The following is a 19,550-nucleotide window of genomic DNA, read 5'->3' on the forward strand; positions in this document are numbered from 1 at the left end:
AATCTTTTCGGTTTGCTAATTTTTTGTTTTCCTTTCGCACTTGTGATCTCAAAGAGCAAAATAGAAAACGTATTACGCTAATCACGGTTTATAGCTGCATGAGCTGTAATAAAACTTCTGTAAACACTACCTTATGGCTTATATCCTCAATATCACAATCATTGTAGGTAGGCCTTTGAAGAACAGAGTTTTAAAAGGTCAATCTTTAACAAGTCACAGAGATAAGTAAGTGTCCCGCAGAAAGAGCAACACGAGATTAGTTCTGTTCCTTTATCTACAAACGGATCCTGGCTTTCAATACTTAAGATCCACAAAATATAAACTGAGGTTCTAATGAGGTAATAATGAGGTTCTAATCCTGAAACCAGCGGATGAATTTTGCTGAATACCACAGTGTCAGTGCACACACGCTGCATTTAACCTGACCGCAACTTGTGTCGGTTAACAAGTCCAGGGGTAACAAGCATAGACTGAACAGGATCATCATGGAAATCATTTTTGTTCTCAGGAAGTTTCCCGAGAACTTATGGCACAACATTCACGTAACAAAGGCCAATACACAGTCTGTGTAATCTCTATGTAATCTACAAATGGACCGTTTTTTATGTCTGTGCTTCTTATTCTTACGGCGAAAATTCCCTCACGGTTTTCAGAAAGAATCCTTGATCAGGCCTGGAGTGATCTGCGGCTATTCAGTGCTGAGTTTGAAACTGAACTGCACTGACTGCCAAGCCGCGCAGCAAGTTTCTCTTCCACAGACTGTCTAATCGCTCGTGAGCCTACGTAAGCTCGTGACATGCGTGACACGTGAGGCAAGGAGCGCCACAATTTATTTACTGCATGACAAACACCTCCTCCTGCAGTGAGGCTGCCTCCCATTTCTTTTATGTGGGTTGTGTTTACCTGTGCCGTTCCCTGCTGCCTGTTCACTCGCCTCAGGATGCTAATGATTTCAAGGAACACTCCCACATCCTCTTCTGTCACCTCTTCTCCAAGCTAAGGCTTCTGACTCTCACAAAAGCTGTTCCAGACACTTAATTGTACTTGATGCCCTTCTCTGCAGCTCGTCACGTCCTACTTTCCAAGGTGGGGGAACAGAAATTGTTAACGCTGTTTAGGAGAGGGGAGCAACATGGACTTACGGTGGCGTGACAGTGTTTCCTATTCCCTGTTGCACTCCTTCCTGATAATTCCTAAGCTGCCCTCTGCCTTCTTCGCCACTACTGGGCACGGAGCTCACTTTTGCACAGGAATACCTGTGTTCTGTGATCTTTTCCCAAGTAAAAATAGTTCAAACTTCACTTTTGCGCATAGCATTATGATTACATTCCCGTCCATGTGCCTTACATTTCATCGGTCTGTACCGAACTTCATTTGCAATCTTACACCTGGACTTTCAACACTGTGAGGTCTTTCCGCAGTCTTTCAGAGGTTTTACTACTCTGAACAGCGAGTCAATACCACGAGGAAACCTGTTGCATCACCACCACCTATCTCTTCCCGCACCAGCCGAGTGGCACGGACTCTAGACCGGCTCCTGGGGGACAACCTGAGCCTCCTCTCATCGAGCAGACTTTGCAACCAGCCCTGCTCTGAGGAGGGCTGTACCAAGGAGACCTCCACCACAGCTTAGCGACGCCTTGAAAGAACCCCAGAAGCCCGGTGAGGCACAGCTTCTCCTCAACAAAAGCCCAGTCCATTGTCGGTGTTATCACACTTGTACCTCCTGCTCACTCATCGCATTCACCAAACCCTGGCAAACAAACAACTACAACAAAAAGGCGAACAAACACAAGAACAGCCACCCAGGAATTCCCAGTGTCCCCAGAAACCTTGAAAAACTGGCATCTGATTTGTCACCTCCTATTCCTGGAGCACCAAGGCCAAGTCTAAGCAACAAGTTACACAAGAGGCAACGTATCAGCAATTTCATAGTCTAAGTTCCCCCAAAAGTTTTGAACAAGGATCGCCTCCTCCCATCTGTTTTATCACCTCAATTTGTTCTGATATCCTCTCTTACAGACACGTCAGTTTGAGAGAAATCCTCAAACAGGCTCACTCCTTCTTAAAAGGGAAAAAAAACCTCTAGCAAGGGAATGTCCCTAAACTCTTCCTTAGTGAAACAAGACTCAAATAACTTGTTTCACTCTTCTGTTATGACTTTATCTTCCTTGGGCACTCCTTCTACACATGGATCATTTATCAGCAGGCTTCCTGCTTTTGATGCACTTCAAAGGGGATTTATTGTTTGTTTTCATGCTTTTAGCAACTTGTTCCGTGACTCTTTTTTGGCCTACCTTATTGTGTTTAACGCAGATTTCATGTTCTTTTCCATCTTTCTCGTTTGAAGGCAAAGCTTTAGTTTGTTGAAAGATGCCTTTTGACTTCAGCTGAACTCCTTCACTTTGCTTTTCAGCCTGTTCAGCTTTTCTGGCATTTCTGACAGATGCCATGCAATTGCTCTGAGCCCCTATTACAGCGTCTTTGAAGCATTACATGCCACCTGCAAGTATTTTACACTTTTGACTGCCTCTCACCATTTTACTCATTTTTTTCCCCTCCTCTTACAAAGATTTACTGTGGAAAATTAACCACCACCACAATAGCCCCTGGCTTTATTCCTCCTGAAACAACGCTGAATCTCAGCACATTAGGATCACGGTCACATTAGAGCATTTTTAATGTAAAATTCCAAACTTAATTCCTGCTGGCTAGGACCTTGCCCAGAGCTGCCACCCACAGAGTACCCTGACAAGCTACACCCAGAAAAAACCTAAAAACTTAGGACCTGGGCAAATTTCATGTTGGAACGTGACAATTGGCATGGGGGCAACTGAAGCCTTCCATTATCTTTGTATTTCCTACTTTTGCATCCACTCTGATCTCCCTTAGTGTATGACAGTCGCTGTCAACACCTTGGTTGGGCAGGCACTCACGCAGCCCTAATCCGTGCTCTTCCTATTTGGGCCTGGAACACCAGTTCATGAGATCCTGTGTTACTTCCTGAAACGGTTACAGGCTTTAACAAAAAGCATCCCGCTCCATGCACGTGTCAGCTACTCTGTCCTCCTTACGCCATCTGTAGTCTGTCACTACACTCTCTGAGCTTCTACAAAGTTTCTGGTACTCCAAGTATTGTACCATGGAGATGTTTCAGTAGGGGTCTTAATATGCAATATTTATATTATATAATATTTAATATGCAATGTTTATATTATTTTAGTAATATTTTTAAATAGGAATGATCCTCTCCAAGATAGGATGTGTCCCAGCAAACCACGTTCTTCACCTATAGGTCTTTCTTATAGGTTAAAGCTTTGATTTAAAACTTATATTGTTTTATATATATTACATATAAATAAGTTTATACTTCAATTTAAGGCATACATTGCCTGGCTGCAAATTTATTTATTAAAATTTAATTTATTAAAGTCCCTTTTTTTAACGTAGACTTGTTCTATTCCAAATATATTTCCTCTTGAATCTTATCCCCTTTCTTCTGCATCACTTTCTCTACTGTGCATTAAGACTCCACCTCTCTCCGACACCACCTGGTTCCACCACAGAGCTGAAGGCCTCCACACAACGTAGATTTGGGTCTTTACCCCCAGAACAGCTATATTTTACTTCTCAGACCTCTTATCTACCTCTCTCCATGCGGCATGGCCTGTGACGAACAGCCCTTCCCAAGAGACCGGCCTGCCACCTTCTGATAGAGACACCACACAGGGAGGTATGTCAAACGTGACGGCTGACCACCCCGACACCCGTGCCTACCAGCTGGGATCCCTGTTTTGTTTTGTTACTGTTTTGGTACCTGCCCGTGGCTGTGGCTAGCTGAAGAACTGCAGCACAAAACACAACCGCAACGAAGCACCATCACCTCAAAGGACTCTGTGCTCTCACACCAACCACACCATGTTTTTGACAGCAAAAAGGGCCCACGGCATGCAAGGGGCACATGGAGTAATTCCCCTGAGAGACATCACCAGTGTGGGACAGAGGAGGACAGAGAAGCCTCAGAAGAGGCCAGTGGCACGGAAAGATTGTGATTCAGACAGAAACCATCTGCCCCACAGATCAATTGTGCTAGTTTTATAATTATGTCACCATTTCCGTATTAGGGAGAATGTAAATTTTGGTGCCGCATTCAACTCCCTTTTTATGGTGCTAACAAGGGCATTCTGCAAAGGACATTACATGCAAATCTACCAGGGGTTAGTAACTATAAAGATGGGTATTTCATCTCAGGAAAGGGAGGTCCCAGTTTACAACTGCTCCTACGTTCAGGAGATCGCTGTCTAGAAGATCTCAGCACGGTGAGCTGAGCGGTAAATGACAGCCATTCGCCAATTGGGAGCAAAGTGCTGGGCAAGGGGATGAAATCAGTGATTCCTTCAGAGGAGCGGTGTGTATAAACACAGGAGCCTTGTGTAGGTGCTCCCTCGCTCATCAGGGCGGCAGTTAGGGGTGTGAATACTGCTGGGGAGCCGGGCTCGGCGCTGCAATCCCTCAGGGATCTCTGATCCCCGGCATCTGCCCAGACGGAGCGCGGTGCCTGGAATGTGACCCGCGCCCCCCGCGCGAACAAAACGCCCCTTCATAACTCTCCCCCGGGGACGGAGCCGCCCAGGGCCCAGCCCTCGGCCCGCTCCGGGTGCCCTCCGCGCAGGACAGCCCCTGCAAGCCCCGCACCGCGGGGCCTGACGCTCGCCCTCCGCGGCAACGTCTGCAGGCCCGAGGGCCGGGGTCGAGGCGGCGCGGCCCCGGGGCCCACCTCGGGCCGGGGCCGGGTGGCTGCGCGCTGCCGGAGGCCGCAGGGGCGGAGGCGCCGCCCGCCGCGGGGCGGGGGGAGGCGGAGGCGCGGCCGCCGCTTGTGTAACGCGCGGGCCCACCGGGAGGGGCCGGGGCCGCGCCAGCGACCCCCGCCCGCTGCGGGCCCGGAACGCGGCCCCCGAGCCCCGCAACAAGTGCGGCCATCGGGCGTCACCCCCTCAAAAACACACACACGGACCCCACAGCAGCGCGGCCCGTGCCCCGCCGCCGCGGCCTCCCCCCCCCCCCCCTTCCTCCTCCTCCTCCTCTTCCTCCTGCAACGGCCTCGGTGCCCCCCCCCCCCCCCCGCTGCCCCCGCACCCCGCACCCGCAGCGATCCGGGAAATAGCGGCGGTACCGGCGGCAGCGCAGCGCTGTGCGGGGAGCGCCCCCGGCCCCGTCGCCGTCCCCGTCGCCGTCCCCGTCCCTTCCCGGCGCGGCTCGGTGCGATCCCTCAAGGTTACCGCCGGTTGCCAGGGGACGCGGGCTGGAAATGAAAACAGGCGCTGAATAATCGCGGGAGCAAAACTAAAAGTGCCTCCCTCCTCCTCCTCCTCCGCCCGGGCGGCGAGGAGGGCCAGATCGAAAGCAAAACAAGGAGAGGAAGCGGCGAGCAGCCGGCGCTTGGAAATCCCCCCGCCTCCTTCCCTCCCTCCCTCCCTCCCTCCCCGCCGGGCCGGGCCGGGCCGGGCCGGGGCGGCCTCGCAGGCGGCGGGGGCAGGGCTCAGCGCCGGGCCCGGAGACGGGCAGGGCACGGCACGGCTCGGCTCGGCTCGGCCCCACAGCCCGGCACGGCCCCGCCACCGGGCCCGGCGCGGCCGCCTCAGCGCCTCAGGGGGCCCCGCTGTCAACGCGGGCGTCCTTCGGCTTCCACAGCCCCACAGCGGGCCTCCGGGGGGCGGCCGGAGCCCTCTTGGGGTTTGCAAAGCCGCCCTCGGTCATGGTGGCTGAGGAGAGGTTGAGGGGCTGCAGGGTGTAAAACTGGCCCAGGGGAGGTCGCAGGTATCGCTGCCGGCCTTGCCATGATGAAGGGAAGGCCCCGTGAGTTAGGGACACTGGGAGATAGGAGATTTGGTCCTGCATAATTACAGTGTGCCATTACATTTCTCACATACACGTATACCTACACGTGTCCTCTACACATTTACACGCTTACCCAGGTGAACAAGTTGCACACACGTGTGGACGCATGCCGGGACACCTCAGTTTGCTCGCACCCTGCTCTCTGCTGGGGTAGCGAAAGGAGATGGAGGTGTTCCCTGGGTGCGCAGGTGCTGTGAGGACCCTCAGCCGTGGCAGCTCTGGCCACACGCAGGATCCTTCGGTGTCTGCCCTTGTGGGCAATGAGTCCTCCTCAGGATGTGATCTCTTCACACTGAAGAGAAGGCAATCACGGAAGCATTTGGGCCGTCAGGAATCCACCACCTCCCCAAAAACACCAAGGCCTCGCAGGAGGCCATGGACCACGTTGTGCATCTGTGAAGTAGGAAAGGGCAAGAGAGAGGTTTAGGGAGCAACGTTTAGAGTGCCAGGCAGGACGGTTTTTCTGCGTCTCCTGCAGAAATACAGCAGGATGGAGAGGTCAGCACCGATGGGAAAGGGGACAGGTCCCAGGAGAGATGAGAAGAAGCTGCAAGGAAGGAAGGGTCAGAGGCACATGGCACTTCCAGGTACTTCCAGAAGAGAAGAGCCCAGATGGACTGATTTCCATGAAGCCCTCGTGGGACTGCATGGCTGGCCTTCAGATTGAGAAGGTCACAGGGGGAGTTGGAGATGGTTGGTGGTACTTTCCACCAAAGAGATGGAAAGTAGACAGGTACTGAAGAGCACTTGGGAGCGTGCATCCCCTGGCAGGGAAGTCACAAGGATTCAGTGTCTTTGGTTAACGGACAGGATGAAAGTTGGCAAGAGCCAAACAGAGAATGGTGGAAAACTGTCAGAAAAGATAGTGCCATATAAGCAGCCTCAGGAGTGAGATGAGGGCCCAGGGTGTCTAGCTTTAAATCAGCACATTGACAGAATGGATGTGCTTGGAGAGGAGATCGGGGGGATGCTGTAATAACAAGATACACTTGTGTAGGAGGGTCAGGCTGGGCTGTGTCTGAAGGGAAGGGGGCTATACGCTCCAAAAGAAGCAGTCAGATCAGCTAAAACTAGCAACTAAAACCAAATTTTTATAAGACTTAAGGTCTCCATAGGAAAATGGAAGGAGTAAGATGATAGTACCAACTCTCTGAGACAGGTCAGGTTGGTGACCCAAAACTGCTGCAGAGCAGCTGGGAAATGTTGGGATGGAATGAGACCAGGAGCCCTTCCACCCCCCAGCAGGTATGGCAGAAATGGCAAAGAATCAGAGAACAGCAAAGGTAATTAAAAATACAGAATGACTCAGACTGACTCAACAGACCAGGACTTTTTAGGCTGTAGAAATGAGCCAATGCAAAAAAGTCAGGCGAGAGAAAATACACAGTCATGAATAGAGAAGAATGGGGATGGATTATTTGCTTTCTTTTCTAATATAAGAACTAGAGAGCATCAAGTGAAACTAGCAGGTGGCAAATTTAAAGCAAACACGAGGAGGTGGTTCTTCACACAGCAGGTAATTAAACGGTGGCACTTCCTGCTTTAAGGTGCCAAAAGTTCATAGGGAATCAAAAAAACCACCTGAGCACACTCAGAGAAGAAAAAGAAGAAAAAAAAAAGATAAATAAAAGGAAAAAAGAGGTGCTTTAAATGTAAAGACACAGCTTCTGCATCAAGCTGTCCCCTAAGCAGCAGATTGCTAGAGGCTGGAAGCCATTCTGTGGGTGCCTTGGTATGTCCTTGCAACGCTACGTGCTGTCATAGACGAGTGTCGGTCACAGCAGGGTGGATCTCTGAGCTAACTCATGTACTTCAGAGTTGTTTTTGCGGTCATAGAGTTGTGTATCAACACCATACGCAAGCAGGAGTAGCCTTACGTGTCTTGGCAGACCTGTTGGCAAATCGGGGCTCTGGAAATGTATAGCAGTTAACAAAATGCTCTCTTGAAAGCACGGGCTTTGTCTTTTAGGGACCAGAGGGAGGGCTTGCTTATATGCCACGTTACCCTGCCAACTTGCAAAAGTCTTCACAGGTTTACAGCACACGCCAGTTTGGAAGGAATAACTTAATAAGACACAGTTTTGTTCCAACCACCTTGTTCTAAGGGTTACAAAAGGCCTAATTGTGAATGCCTGCAAATTGCTCAGGAGATGGGAGTTGCCCAGTGCCGCTCACACAGCTCACTCCTTACAAAGGGAGCAGCAGCCCAGGCTGCTTTTTGCAGAGTTGTGGCTGTTGTCATTTCCAGTAATATACTTTTAATTCGTTTACAGAATGAGTGAGCTATGAAAGTCTGTAGTTTAGGTACCAGCATATACTGTGGGAAGAATGCTTACAATCGTATTAATAATTTAGTCTCACACTCTCACACTCGGAGGGCTACTTATTCACAAAGTGGCAACACTGTGAATGACACTAATTGTGTTTGGTCACAGAAAACACAAGTGGCTTACTGGAGAAAACAATAACCAAGCCATTTAGTAGAATTTGCAGCCCGCACTTTCCATTTCTTCCCACTGCCCTCAGCTGATCTAGATTGGGCTCATTCAAGGCATTCACAAAGACATTTCTCTCCACGTCTTCTGTGATGAGAAATTTACAGGATGTACTAGATGTTAAATCTTCTGTTGTGATTCTTTCGTGATGTTGAAAGGTAATGGGAACGGACAGCTTCTGGTTTTTAAACATAGCTTTCAACAGTGACTCATTCCATGTGAAAAAAAAAAAAAAAGAGAGAGACTTACCATTCACAACTTTGCTGTTTCAGTAAGATCTGACACCCTTAAAATCAGAAAATTTAACCAAGAAGCATCAAAAATCCAGATCTTTTTCTCTGCAGAATTGCCAAAGTTTGCAGCTTACACTATTAATCATCTTCCTTAGGGAATCAGCTGATTCCACTAGCATCCTGCCTTTCATTCACTAAAGATTAACTGTTCTGGCCTGGCCTTCATTTCTGTGAAAAAACAACAAAAATAAAACCAACACAAAATTGAAAATGGGAATTCCTGAAGTTCCAGAAGGTAAATAAGCCTTTAAGAGGAGCTGACTATACCATCAGTTCAGTTCTTCAGATCCATTGCACCGTGACTTTCTATCACTAGCACTGAAGGTGAACAGCTGAATTTTCTCATGGATTTGGGTCCCAAGCCTATGTACTCACCCACAGCTGGCCTGCATATTTTTCTGGTATGTTAAAGTAGGAAAGCTCTGCAGCAGAAACCATGTTGGTAATTTGCAGTACAGGTGAGTGCTTAGCAAGAGAAGAAATTAGTCACAAGTCTCCCATAATTCTTGCTTTAACACATCCATGCCTTCCTGAGTGCCCACACCCATTTTTCATCTTGATGCACAGGGAAATTTCTTAGCACTTTTAATTTGTCCTGTGGAAAACATTCTGATGCTGATGTAATCTGTAATACTGATATTTTTAGATACTACATAGCAATGCCATCTTACTTATAATAAAAGAAAGCCCAACAGATTTCTGATTATAGTTAAGAATTAAAAGTATTTGTATATTATAACACAAACAATCACCCCAAGTTTAATCAAAAACAAAAAAGCTGGCTAACTGTTTAACTGTTTAACAACTTATTGTAATGCATTTATTCTCTGAAATAAGTGCTTTATTCATTGGGTGGGTATTTTTTAATTTATTTACTTGGTGTTTATACTGTCATAAATAAAAGAACTGTTTGGTCTTTGATGTTTCTGCAGTGTTTTGTGAGTATTTATGATCGTGTTAAAATTAACAGAAAATAAAGGTTCACCAGGGACAGAAGGACAGAGCTGGCAGGATGCTCCCTGGTCGATTTCGTTGCAGTCCCAGCCTCGGCATCAGAAGGGGGACAGGCCCAGCAGTGGCCATCAGGAAGTCCTTGGAAATCATCACACATCTCGGCGTGCACCTGGAGAGTCATCTGCTTTTCTTCTTGTGTTGCTCAACAACTGCATGAAAAAAGACTAACTTATCTAAGTGCCAACTGAGCACATACTCCAGCGTGTGCTTAAGTGTAAGGACATGACCAGTTCCTACTGGGCTCAGAGGGATTCCTCACATGCCTGAAGTTATGTGTGCACACAAGAACATCGGTGGGGGAAAGCCTCTCCATTCACCCTCACTGCCTTGGTTTCGCCTGGATTCCTTAACTCAACCTTTTTGTGGTCTTTCCTCTTTATTTTTTTTTCGTGCTCCCCTGGCTGCAGGGTGGCGTGCAGCTTGCTCAGGATGCTTCCACGAGCTGGGATGTGGTCCCTTGCCTGCTCCTGGTGGGGCACAGTCATTGCCATCCGAGGGCACAGACGCATGGCCTGAGCAGCCCCCAGGCAGCTACAGCAGGAACCCGCTGACAGCAGCAGTACCGTGTGCCAGCAGCACCACCCCAACACTATTCACAGCATGGAGAGAGGTTTTTTAAGGCATTTCTGTACAAACTCATCCATGTGACGTCTTTGTCTTCAGCTAGGTTATGCTGGCGAGGAGACCTGCCCCGAGAGTCTTAACAGGGTGTCTATATTACGGAGTACTCCTCAGCTCTCATATTTTTCAGCTGTGCTCATCTTCTGATTGCTAAGAAAGTAGATGATAGGAGCATTGTTTTGTTTTTATTGGTAATAATTACAGTCATAATTACAGAAGACCATTCCAAGATGGAAAAATCTTTTGCTATTTTAGGATTGTGCAAGTATGTTTCAGGGTGACTTCAGAACAGGAATGTCTGAATTATCTAAAGAAAGTGCTCTGAGTAAGATATTTTTAATCAACACTGTAAACACACTGTCTTCTCTAGCCAGCAGCGTGTGCAGTTCTCAAAGCGTGCCAATACTGCATAAGAGAAAGAAGAAGAAGAAAAAAAAAAAAAGACCAATGTGAAAATACAACTTTTCCATTGCAACACAAAGCCTCTCACACATTCTGTAACTGAGGTGCCCTCACTGAGGTGCTGCCTTATCCAGCCGTTAGGGGATTCTGTCTGAAAGAGCCCAGAGACAAAATAATGCCCCTCGACAGGTTTCAAATAGTCGCAGGATGGCTGAGGCTGGCAGGGCCCTCTGGAGCCCCTCTGCCCAGGCAGAGCCACCTGGAGCTGCTTGCCCAGGGCCGTGTCCAGGTGGCTTTGGAAGATCTCCAAGGAGGGAGACCCCACAACTTGGGCAACCTGTGTCCGTGCTCCATCACCTGCGCAGCACAGAAGTGCTGCCTGGTGTTTAGACAGAAGCTCACGTTCCAGTTTGTGCCCAGTTTTGTTCCTTTAACAGGAGGGAAGGGAGAAAGCAGTGAGTTTGCTAATACCGGTATTGTGAGGCATTTTTACTCACTCGTGTCTCTTGGCTCATAGAGCAAATTCTAGGGAGGAAAGCAGTTCTTTAAAAACAGGTACAGCATCTTGACATTTCAGGGCTGAAGCAGAGCTTGGCAGGGAAAGCATGGACTGGAGCCAGGCTGCTTCAGTAGATCGTACCTGAAACTAGTCCCGCTCACCCCATCTGTAGTAGCGCATTTCACCCAAGTGGAAGCTTTTGTGGCATTTTTCCCAGTGAAACCGAGGCAGAATAAAAAGATAAGTGATGCATTGTCTGTTGGTTTGACAAAGCAGAACAAATTCTTTTCTTCCAGAAGATGATGAGATATTAAGAGCTTTGCTTCGTATCATGTGTAAACACAGGCTTTGATTTAATGGATTCAAAACTTATTTGTTATTAAAATCAGGCCAATTCTCTTCGTTGATGGGGAAGAGATTTTTTTTTTTTCTCTTTTCACTTTCTGCTTGTAGTGGATTTTTATATATAAGGAAGTCTTTCCCGGGGCATGCATCACAGAAGTGCTCACCAGGCGTATTCCCTCACCAGCCTCACAGAGTGGCAGCATCTGTCACCCCACCAGCTCCTACCCCACCAGCACAGAGAGAAGAATTTCAAGTCTTTTTGGCCCATTTCTGGCCTCTGTCTGGTACAAGCGGGTGCCCAGGCTGTGTTAGAGGAGAAAGGGTGACAGAAGGGTGCAACGTGAATCAGCATCCCAGGCATCCCAGCTCAGGCTGCCTCCTGATGGCAAACCAGGCAGTGCTCCATGCCCGCAGCAGCCTCTGAGGCCACACGTCTGTGGGGCTACTTAAATGCAGCCCGAGCCTTTCCTCCTTGGTGCGGTCCCCATCTCACACGGCAACACAGACTGGGTGATGGCCGAATGTGACCCTTAAAAAAAAAAAAAAAAAAGGATCCAATTATAAACATTTAATTTTAGGCTCTTCTACCTGAAGTAAAAATGGCCACTGAAAGTTACAAGGCCATTTCCAAGTGAGAACCCTCTTTGAAGCTTTGGCTTTTTTGTCTTTTCTAGTCAGTGTTTAGTGATTAATGGGAGAGTAGTGAGGGCTCGTATAAGGAGCCCTGCCTGCTGACTGCCTGCGCATCTCCAAAGCAGCAAGGCTGACCTCAGGAGAGCCTCCACATCCTGCACTGCCCGTCTTCCCCAGGCACAGGCAGCTGCAACAACTCCTGCATGCGCTGCGATAGCTGAAGCTGAGCTCCCCTACTGCACCTTTGTTGCTAGCCTGCAGAGTCCAGTAAGATCATCTTCTGAAATGCAGCAGCTGGCTCTGGTGAGCTGTTTCTGGAGTGCAGATCGCTGGTGACTCATCTCTCCTGAAGCCCATCGTGCTGCACTTCTCCTTTGACAAGTCATTTCTGTCGCTCTGACCGTTGCCCTGTTCTCAGGTTTGCTAAGCCAGCACAGCCAAGGAGAGACTCCTTCAGAGGAGGGATACAAGGGGCGAGCAGAAAACCAGTGTCAGAGGACGAACGAGACCCAACGCCAACTTCAAACCACCTGTTCCCAGAATTTGCCATCACCGATGGGGTGGGCTTACGGGGAAAGCACCCTGGGGAAGGCGGCACTGAGTCAGCTGGCGAGGTGCTGAACCCCTGTTGGTGTGCGAGAGGTCTCAGCCCCCCACGTAGGGCTGCTTTATCACTGGAAGAGAGAGAGAGGTTGTGGGAGGGGACGGAGGAGGAAAACTGTTGGCTATTAATAGCAAATATGAGTGGGAGCTTTGTTTTGAATGGGCTTATTTAATTAGTGTCGTGCAGCGCAGAAGTAAGGCTCGCGGTGCACTTCACCTGCTGAGGAGTCTCGTCTTGTTCTGTTTTACAGTGCCTGGCATAAATGTGCCCTGCTTTTTCAGGACCCCTGCTCTTGTGCAGTGCTGCAAATAGTGATATTGCTCTACATCGTGGTTCTCCAGTGTCACGTTATGTTTGTCGTTGTGTTTTCAGTACCTCAGAGAAACAAACAACAGCAACCAGAAAGCAGCTACTTAGGTCACACAGAGCTAGGAGACAGCAAACCAGGCTTGTTTCCTTAGCTCTGTAAGACGTGGCACAGCAGCTGGACCAGTGAACCCAGCTAGACATCACTAGCACATTAAAATAGTGGGATTATTTTTTTGGGGAAAAAAAAAAAAAAAGCTCAGATGCTTGTGGTTATTATTTGCCTATTTGCACCTTGCTTTAAATAATTGCATGCGGGGTGGGAAATCCTCCTTTTAATGAAAGAAGAAAGGAGTACTCCGCAAGTATGCATGTTATGGCACTGATAAGCAACAACCGGCCCCGAAGGTAAGTTTTAGTAGGCAGATATCAGAAGCAAAGGCAAGGGCGGACAGCTGCCAGTTCAAGACAGAGCTCCTCCTCTCCCATTAAGGTAGCTTTATGGGAATGCTGAGTCACCTGTTCCCTGCATAAAAGAGCTGGAGGAAAAGTAATTATGTATAATTTTCTTGCATTTCTTCTGCTCCCACACCACCATTTCGCTTTGGGAGCGAGTCTGGCTGCAGAGTCAAGAGTTCTCTTTGCTGGAAAGCATTATAGCATTGTACCTTGGGCTAGATATGTAAAAGCCTGATAAGCAGGTGGTAATAATTCCCAGTCAGCTTCAAAGAAACGGTAATGTGTCATTTCTTGGCGAGCAAACATTTAGCGCACATAAAACAGTCATAAATAGTTTGTGGAATACTTGGAAATAACATTTACACCAAAGCTATTAGCAGCTGTGGCGGTGAGGCTCCTGCAAGCTTCCTCTTCTCTTTCCAATCTGTATTTAAGGTTTTTATGAAGCTGTCCCTGCTCTCTCCCCAACCTGGGGTGTCCTGTCCATGAAGGCAAGCTCTCCAGCTGCCCTGCCAGCCCCCCATTGGCACTCTCAGGCACTGAAGCAGAAATCCACGGCCGGTTGTGGTGATTTTTAGCACCCGTCCCTCTCAGCAGCAACATCATCACTGCTCCAAGCTGCTCCAAAAGCATCTCCGTAAAGCCCATGTTCACGGCCGGCGTCCCCAGGCATCCCAGGATGGTGGTGACACGGAGCATCCCACCCTGTCCAGCTGCGCCACTGCTCCCCATGTCCCTGGGCCAAAGCCACATGCTGCTGTGTGCCACGGATTCAGACACAAAGGGCACGGAGGGTAGCTCTGAGAAGAGCTCCATTGCCTGGCCTACCACCCCATCCCTTCACTCGCACACTCTAGCTTCACCGTAGCTCTCCTGCCCCTTGACCTACCAGCACAGCTATCAACCAAAGAGAAGATCAAGGTGGCCTGTTATGTTTTGTTTTTTCCCCAAAGTCACAGACTTTGCATTGTGTTAGTCACGATGAACTGAGGACGTGACAAAGGCGAAAAAAGGCAGGTTGCTCAGAGGTGCCCCTCTTCTCTGCTTTATTGGTGGTGCTGGTGAAAGGCATCACGCCACCCTGCGAGCCCTGCGCGGAGCACTTGTCCTTCTTCTCTGGCTTCCCACCAGCCCTCGGATGCTGCTGCTCATGTGCAAGGCTGCTGTTTGTTTTGCTGGCTTGAGGGAAAGGCCCAGAGGACAAAAGCCACAGAACTTGGAGGGCTTCCTGCGTGTCCATCATCACTGGGCTCCTTTTAGCCTGGGACCATCTCCCTTGCTCTGTTTATTGCAAACAGCCACACGAACCATGGCAACACCAGAAATAGGCGAGCATCTTCATCCCTCTACCCTTTCCCCACCTCTGCAAACCTGATCCAACTCTTTTCCTCTCTATTTTGGATATTTTCCCTGCCTCACCAGCAGCGCGGAGGAGCTCTGTCGGTCTCTAATCACGTTAGCTCCGAGTTGCAGTTTTTCCATTTTCCTGCTAACACCCCCGAGGGATGCCAGCAGGCCCGTTGTGCCGGTGCTGCTCCGGCCGTGCCCTTGCCTTTCATCTGTGCCTCAAAGGCTTCAAGTGAAAGCAGCCTGGAAATGGGCGGCACCTGCGATCAAGTCTGCTTACGTCTGCCATCGGTGTTTGGAGTGCTCTGCAAGGCTTTGCAGGGTGGCCAAACAAATGATCCTCTGTTTCAGGAAGGAGGTATATGGCGAACTCCACTGCAGATATGCTGTCTTTTCAGTCATGCACGGATTGAGACACAGCCAGCACAATAAGCCTGGAACAGCAGAAACTTGCCTCTTCGCTTTTACACTTTTCCAAATCCCATCCTGGGGTTCCAGAGGTCTGTGCCGTTTTGCTCCCGTCTGTTGCAGCGCCCTTGCACACAGATAGGTCGCTGTTCCGTGCCAGTGTCTGCACTCGCGTCCACATTAGGATCTACTTTCCCAATTTAAGCTCGATGACACAATGGTTTTATTCCTCTACTGTCATGATTCAGCTGCAGGCCTGATTATAAGTGATTTGGCTTATAATAGGCGGGGGGCAGCTCCTGCACCGAGGGGATGCTGTGGCACCAGCCCAGCCGGGAAGCATGCAGAGCCCCGAGCAAGCTCTGCTCAGAGCTTACCCCTCACCACACGTGGCATGAAAGGAACATAAACAGGAAGCACAAAGCCACAGGAAATTAGACTACTGAAGTTTCACTGTTCATAGAAGCATTATTTTTAATATTTCTATTGCCATGTCTCGTGTCAGGAGAGAGCGTTCGACTTCTCACTCTGCTCAGGCCTTAGGAAAGAAAAAATTAGTCCCTTCAGGTGACGGGTTGTTTTCCAGCCTGATTCTCACAGTGTTATAATGTGGTAACCCCAATCCCTATCTATTCACATCAGGGGCGCTGAGATCCAGCCCCAGGCACAGCTCCAAGCACAGTGTTGGAGCGCTGGCTCCGTGGCAATATTCGAGCCAATTTCTTCAGAGCTGTGTGTCTGTGAAAGTTGCTGTTGTCACTGCTGTTGTGCATTCTCAGGGGGCAGCAGTAAGGCATGCTTCACCTGCATTTCAGTCATCAGGACAAGGCTAATTACTGCTATTTCGTTTTGAAGTAAGGGGGAGAAAATATGAGCTTTGTGGCATTTCCCAGAGCACTCATTTTAATCCTTCATAACTTTTTTTCTCCTCTCAGCAAAATTCCAGCATCTATATATTACATAGATGAGCAGTTTTCCCCCAAATCCTCAGGCTTTACATGGTAAACGAGCCACTTATCTCCTCCTGCTGTTCTTGCACACTTCATCTCCAGGACTCCTTCATCCACAAACACAAATTCGGCTCCATCCCTTACCCTGCTAACTGACGGACCCACTGTCTGTTCCAGACGTAATTCTCATGCCATGCTGAAAACCAGGCGGTCTCCCCGATGATTCCTCTTGTCAGCAAAAAGATTAATGTATATTATATATGATCCCTTGTATCTTCCTTCTCCCTGGAGATTCCTCTGTGCCTGCTCTATGACCACTCTGGCCATTTGGCACCCAGCTTCACCGTTCTCTTCTCAATATGGTTTTCTGACTCAGGATGCCTTTCTTGGTTTTTGAGGTCTTTCCTGGTGCCTGTTGCCCAGCAAAACCATCTCTGCTCCTCTGCTTTACTCCCAGCTGCCACTCACACTTGGAAGATGCTCTGAAGATGCATCTTGCACAGCGCCTGGCTACCTTAAATTTCTCCTTAAAACTCTCCGTTGTAACCGCAGAAAACCCCATGGCAGATTGCTGCCTCTTACACTGCCCGGCACCATCTCCTCGATCCCTTTTCCTTTCTCTCTGGACCCACATGGCTTGAAGCCTGTGAGGCTGCAACGTGGGAAGGTTTGGGGCTTCCCAGGAGGCATTAGCTTTCCCCCTCGCACCGGGGCAGCACAGGTCTGGCAGCACCTCCTGCCCAAACTCACAGTCAGCCCTTCCCAGAGCCTTGCTGTGCCTGTCCCACATGCTGCCACAGCTGTGGCTGTGCCCTGACCTGCTCCATCACCCACCTCTTGCACTTCTCCTTCCCCTCCACCTTTTCCCTGCCTTTCTCCCAAGCCCCATTGCACACCGCCAGTGGGACACAAACCAGCACTGACAGTTTACCTGGAGGTTTTTACTTCTGCTATTTAGGGCATTCCCCTGGTTTTACGGTTTTGCTTCTTTTTCCTTGCAGGTTTGTGTGTCTTGGCTCTGAGCTCAGCCCACCCCGTGCCTGCAGGACGGTCACCACCCTGAAGGCTTGGAATGACCGTCCTCCCCCCTCCTTAATTTTCCCTGCTCCCTGGCCCCTTCCCCCTTGTCCCACACCCCCTGTTTTGTAAGCCAGGCTGCTTCCTCCTTCCCCCCCTCCCGGGGAGCATTTTCTGAGCATTTTTTTAGCCACTTCCCCTTTTCAGGCTTGACGTGCACCTGGAGATTAACGAGCACGCAGCATCCTGGGCACACACTGGAGTAACCCCCTGCCTCCAACTGCCTGCCGCAGCACATTTTAATCTCATCAACAACTGCACAAACTATTTATAATCAGCTCTCTGATTACATTCCTAAGGTCAGCATCCAGCCCGAAAGACTCGGAGTGGCCCATATGCTGCTGCAGAGCCCCCTGTCACCCGGGGAGAGCTCGCAGAGCTGCTGCAAGGCGTCCGGCCTCTGGAGCCCCAGGTGCCACTTCTCCCTCGGTGTCCCCCCTCTCGCTGCCCCAGCTCGTCCCGCTGCATCTCCCCTGGCGGCTCTACGCCGTGGAAAGAGGAGGTACCTTCGGGGAAAGCTGATTAAAAATACCCATGCTGGCATGCCCAGCAGGTCAAGCCTGCGCTACGGTCTGCACACCATACACCCCAGCAAGGGGTGTTTATATGCTGGCCCCGAGGGGAGCGTGGGCAGCCTGGGAGCAGAGCCCGCAGCCGCCCTCACAGCTCCCTGCTTGTCTTTTTTAGCCAGTTCCAGCACGACCCCAAACGTTGCTGCTTTTCAGTGAGATTGGGAACTGAGGCCCTCAAAGGTATCTCTCATGGCAAGCAACAATTTCATGTGGGCTGCAGAAAAGACCGTCCTTGTCCCTTTGGCCACCCTCCTCCTCGCCACCCCTGCAGCAAGTACAGCTGGGCTGCCCCTGCCACTCACCCTAACCCTGCAGAAACCAAGCCCAGCACAACAAATGAAGCCATACCACTTCAGCTGGCCTTAACAAGCAGGTTGCCATCAGGTGAGGGCTGTGGGGTTCAGGCAGTCCCCTGTGGAGGTAGTGGCTCCTGGGATGTGGGTGAGGCAGAGCATCGGTCCCAAAGCTGATCCAGCCAGCTGAGCTCATGAATCGTCTCCCTGTGGTGTCTGGGCACCTTTTGGGCTTGGCTTTAGAAACCCATGGTCCTTTGGAGAAGTGCAACAGCTGCCTCTTAGAGCTGGTCTACAGCTGGACTAGAAAGCCCCAGTACAGCAGGGTGCCAGTCAGAGAGGGGTTATACATCACATACAGCCCTCAGGAGGACAGCAGGCATAAAATACAGTGAGAAGTGAAAGCAGGGGGAGTCTGGTTTTCATTTTGCAGCTGGATGCTTTCCCTCAGTAGCACCAGGAAAGGAAGGTACAGGCCCCCTGAGAGCAGCCCAGTGCTGCCAGAGACTCAGTGAAGCTGGTGCCTTCCCTTACTGCTTCTCTGGTCTTCCACACATCTCAGGAGACATTTTTCATCATAATAGTGTCATGTAATCTTATACATACCCTATGGCAGGCAGGTAAAGGCTAGCCAAGAATTAGGGACCTCAGGTGAACGTATGTCTGCATTAAATGTCAGGCCTGAGGCGTGAAGAGGCCGCAGCTCACCTGGGGTTGTTGATTGCCTTCTGAGGACTTTGTATTAATAAAGGGCACGGAGAGGGCTGCACACGTGGGGCCACTAGCCTCACCTGCAGTCTGGACAATAGGGCCAGGAGAACCACCGTGCTGAGCACAGGAACCAGCCAGGGAGAAGGAGGCGCAGAAGGGTTCAGGGCCTTTGCAGTAGGCCTTTAGCTCGTTAAGGCCTCCTGCTAACGAGGCAAGGTTTATCTCCCTTTAGCCAGCCTTTTTGCACGGTGCCATGCAGGAGAGGTGTGGGCTGTGTGTTTGAGGAAGCTGCTTTCAGCTGAATGGGATTAAAAGGGAACCCAAAGTGTTCTCATTTTGGTACCAGAAGTTGAAAGGGAAAGAGGAAACTCTGGTGTCTGTTAAGAAGGATCCTACAAAAACAGATTCCTCTGTAAGGCAGCTGCCAAAGTTTAGTTTTAACTATGTTTTTGTGCAGAAAAGTGTAAACTGCACAGTACTGGTGGTTCCCACTGCTCTCCTTAGATGGTAACAGGGTTATTTCTTAATGACCATGAAGGGCTGCAACAGTGCTCTTCATCCACAGGCCCATCCTTGCATCAGATACTCTCAGGCCACACAGTTAATATTGCTATTTTATGCAT

At 49.7% G+C, this 19,550-nt stretch overlaps 1 protein-coding gene and 1 long non-coding RNA gene across 7 annotated transcripts in view; both read right to left on the reverse strand.

Annotated features, from left to right (window-relative positions):
- Positions 1-5,424, reverse strand: part of IRF2 (interferon regulatory factor 2) — a 42,145-nt gene extending 36,721 nt beyond the window's left edge. For 3 of the 6 annotated variants that reach the window (XM_066996222.1, XM_066996216.1, XM_066996217.1), the window contains exon 1: positions 5,174-5,424. The gene's annotated coding sequence lies outside the window, so the exon portion shown is untranslated. Of the gene's footprint in view, positions 1-903; positions 2,251-5,143 lie in introns of those variants that run through there. The other 3 variants (XM_066996219.1, XM_066996220.1, XM_066996221.1) reach the window with 3 other exon arrangements.
- A 5,785-nt stretch (positions 5,425-11,209) lies between these two features.
- On the reverse strand, positions 11,210-18,758 carry LOC136790732 (uncharacterized). Its single transcript, XR_010831211.1, has 2 exons — positions 18,272-18,758; positions 11,210-12,096 (listed from the first exon to the last, which is right to left on the reverse strand). It is a non-coding gene; the product is annotated as an uncharacterized lncRNA (long non-coding RNA).
- Between the last annotated feature and the right edge of the window lie 792 nt (positions 18,759-19,550).

The sequence above is a fragment of the Anser cygnoides genome, chromosome 4, assembly GCF_040182565.1.
Source record: "Anser cygnoides isolate HZ-2024a breed goose chromosome 4, Taihu_goose_T2T_genome, whole genome shotgun sequence".
In the NCBI taxonomy this organism is placed as follows: domain Eukaryota; kingdom Metazoa; phylum Chordata; class Aves; order Anseriformes; family Anatidae; genus Anser; species Anser cygnoides.